Source organism: Pelophylax lessonae (genome assembly GCF_965119305.1).
Source record: "Pelophylax lessonae genome assembly, chromosome: 4".
NCBI lineage: Eukaryota > Metazoa > Chordata > Amphibia > Anura > Ranidae > Pelophylax > Pelophylax lessonae.
The window spans coordinates 130,382,350-130,385,982 of record NC_138771.1 but is presented as its reverse complement, the minus strand read 5'-3'; positions in this window follow the sequence as shown (position 1 = coordinate 130,385,982).

The window sequence follows — 3,633 nt, the reverse complement described above, 5'->3', positions numbered from 1 at the left end:
GGGGGGCAATTACAGGAACTATGCACTGTGATTCTCTCCCTTCAGCAGCTTAATGCCGGAGGGGGGGGGGGGGGGGGCGGCCTTTAGCTGCAGGTAAAGCACCACATTGCATTGTTCCTGTAACTGCCCCTTCGCACCAATCCCCTTCCCTGTCTGGGCCCCCATATGTGTCCAGGCCCCCTACAGGACGACTGGTGGCGGCCCTGCTTGCACTTATAGGGGTGGGTAGAACGGTCAGATTTTATAAATGTTGTTTAAACCTTTTTTGCAAAAAGACAAAAACCCTGTTCATGTATAATTAAAAATTGGTGTACTTCAGAAGGGTGATTCTCCTGGGCTGGAAATTGGCGACTGCCCCCTCGGCGAAACTATGGGTGATGCATATGGGAAGGATGCTTCTGGAGTGCTATATCTATCAACACAGGGGCTGAGTCTCTAAATTTGATAAGTTATGGTCTCCGTGGTTGGATGTGCCTGGGTTATCCCCGCAGGAACTGGCACTGATGAGCGTACTGCAATGCACGGTGGGATGAACACTGGTGCTCTGCATTGTTCTGCCTTTACCACCTAAGTGCTTTTGAGTATACTATGTGCCTTGTGGGTAACAATGTTCTGAGATGTATTATCTTACTTGGTGAAGCATTGCTTTTTGTATTGTTATAATGCTAAGCAACTCTGTCTGTTTTTTATCTATTTGTATTTTTTTTTTCCCTAACGTTTATCAATAAACATTTTCTTGGATTAAAAAAAAAATGGGTGTACTTGCATGCTGCTATGTTGTGCTATTGAGTACTATATGACTACAAAACTTACAAAGTGGATCGCTCACACACTTTCTAAACGTGTATCAATGTGCAAAATTATACTCAAAAGTGGTGCCGCGCTCCTAAATGCTAATGTGCCAGTATCCCTTTAAATCTGTTTGCGTAGCAATTTTCAGAATCGGCATATCATATCAAACCATATATAACATCGACAAAACAAACTTTGGTATGAATTTACTTGCATATGCTCAATCTTTCATAAAAAAACAGGCTTGTGTTCACATATTCAAATGACTGCTTCCTTAATTAGGGTTCACCACTATGTGCTCCAATCATACACATACATTAGTGATAATCCCCCCATCCGATGTACCCTCACCTGGGGAATAAGACCAACCCATGGTCTTTATGTGCTTTTGTCCCCCCTCTGGGGATCTGTTTTATGTTGTTTCATTCCTTTGGTGGCAATTTTGAGTTTAGAATCCTCCTTCTCTTACGCTTCTCTCCATACACCCAAATCATAAAGAGAGAAAGCTGGACATAGTGCGTTATCTTTTAAAACAACCAGTTAATTAAACACTAAATATAAAAACACTTACATTTTCCTGGTGCTTAGAGTGCACCAAACTGAAAAGGCATTCAGTCCTCACAGTGTGGGAGCCCTCGGTTCTGGCATGAAGAACCGGTATGCTGGACCTTCAGAGGGCATGCGTTGCTGACTTCAGCGGCTGCATGCAGGGTGAATATCTCCTAAACTGTGTAGGTTTAGGAGATATTAATTTCACCTTCTGGTAAGCCTTATTATAGGCTTACCTGTAAGTATAAAAAAAAAGGGGGGTATACAACCGCTTTAAAGGAAGTAGAAAAATAATGGATCTACTGGCAGGATTAGCAGGTAATAAAACTATATTACAGAGGGGGCTCAAAAAAATGAAAAAAAAAAAAAACGGTTTTGTTAATGCTAGTGACAGACTGCATCATATGTGTCCATTTGGATTTTGCTCATTTATGCTTAAGTAACATTTATGCTGTGTAAATGACTGTTTCCCAGATACTGTTTATGCCTTAAAAATGAGCCCCATCCTACGTGCTAAGCCACAGTATGCTGCGTCTGCGTCCAACTCAGAGCTGTGTGCAGGCAGCACATAGTCGTGGATGCAGATGCAACAGCTGCACAGACACATGTCAAAACCTAATACACTGGCAGGAATGGTTGCATGAATTCGAATGCACTGAGGGAGATTTACTAAAGCTGGGGGATGCAGAATCTGGTACAGTTGTACACAGTAATCAATTAGCTTCTAACTTCTTCAATTAAACTCTGACAATAAAAGTATGTTCACACTGAACGAGTGTTTGAAACCCACATTTCAGGACGAGTTCAGGCGCGATTTGAATGACATCCGTGCGGGTTCATGCACGAATGTCTATTGAAATCGCCCCAGTCACCAGTAGTGCAAAAAGCAAAGTAGTGCATAAACTACTTTTGGAAATCGGTGCGGTGCTGCAAAGTTGCTTCTAGGTTTTAGCCCCCGTTCACATTGGCAAATCGCAGTCTATTGCCAGCAACGGCACTGGGACAGTGGGACTACTTTTGGAAATCGGAGCTGTGACGCAGCACCGATTTCCAAAAGTAGTCCCACTGTCCCAGTGCCGTTGCTGGCAATAGGCTGCGATTTGCTAATGTGAACGGGGGCTAAAACCTAGAAGCTGATTGGTTACTATGCAAAGCTGCACCAGATTCTGTGTGCACCAGTTTTAGTAAAAGTAAAAAGTAAGTTTAGACAGAGTCTGCTATGGAGAATGTAATACTTTGCAGTATTTTGTCAAAAAATAAAGACTGTCTGTGACACAATGCTGATTCTGTGGGCCGTATTTATCACAACATTTTTTGTGAAAGCAAACTCCTTTTGTGACACAATGCCCCTGCCATCCACACAGACAGGTATTGAATCTGTCCCTTGTAAGTCGCCATTCCTGCTTAGCATGTCAAAGATAAGCTAGTGTTAACTATGGAAAAAAAAGTGCATACTAGAGCTGGAATGCCGATATTCCAGTTTATTCAGTTCTTGAATAACTGCTCCATTCCTAAATCCCTTTTGCTGGAGGTTGTGAAATATGCAATAGATCATGCAAATCTGCATACTTAGAAAAATCAAATTTTGCTAAGAAATATCACCAATACATCTGACCAGCAGTGAATGGCAGATTAATTCACTCATCTTTACTGATAGCATGACATGAGCTTCACTATCTTTTTATATGCTCTGATGTCATTTGGTATGATGTCCTGGAGGCGAGGGCACAAAAAAAGTATTTTTAGAAGCCTGGTCCTGGATTAGCTGCTTTCCCAGTATATTTATAATGTCAACAAGCTCCTCACTTTTAATCAGCTTGCCATTTCTCATAATCCCATGTGGGTATAAACTAGGGTGGCCTGCATGCAAGCACAGTCTGCCTAGGAAATCCCACTCTTCCAGACTGATATCCATCAAGGCACTCTTAAAGGAGTTGTAAAGTCAGAAGGTTTTTTTATTATAATAAATTATGCGTGCCGCAGCCCTCCTGACACTTACCTGAGGTCTCTCTCTGTCCAGCGATGTCCACGAGTGTCTCAGTCGTCCGAGATTCTCCCTCCTGATTGGCTGAGACACAGCAGTGGTGCCTTCGGCTCCTGATGCTGTCAATCAAAGTCAGCTAGCCAATCAGGGGAGAGAGGAGGCACAGCCTGGTTTGGGGCTCTGTGTGTGAATGGACACAGGAAGCTGTGACTTGGCTCGGGTGCCCCCATAGTAAGCTGCTTGCTGTGGAGGCACTCAACAGGAGGGATGGGCCAGGACCACAGACGAGGGACCCGAGAAGAGGAGGA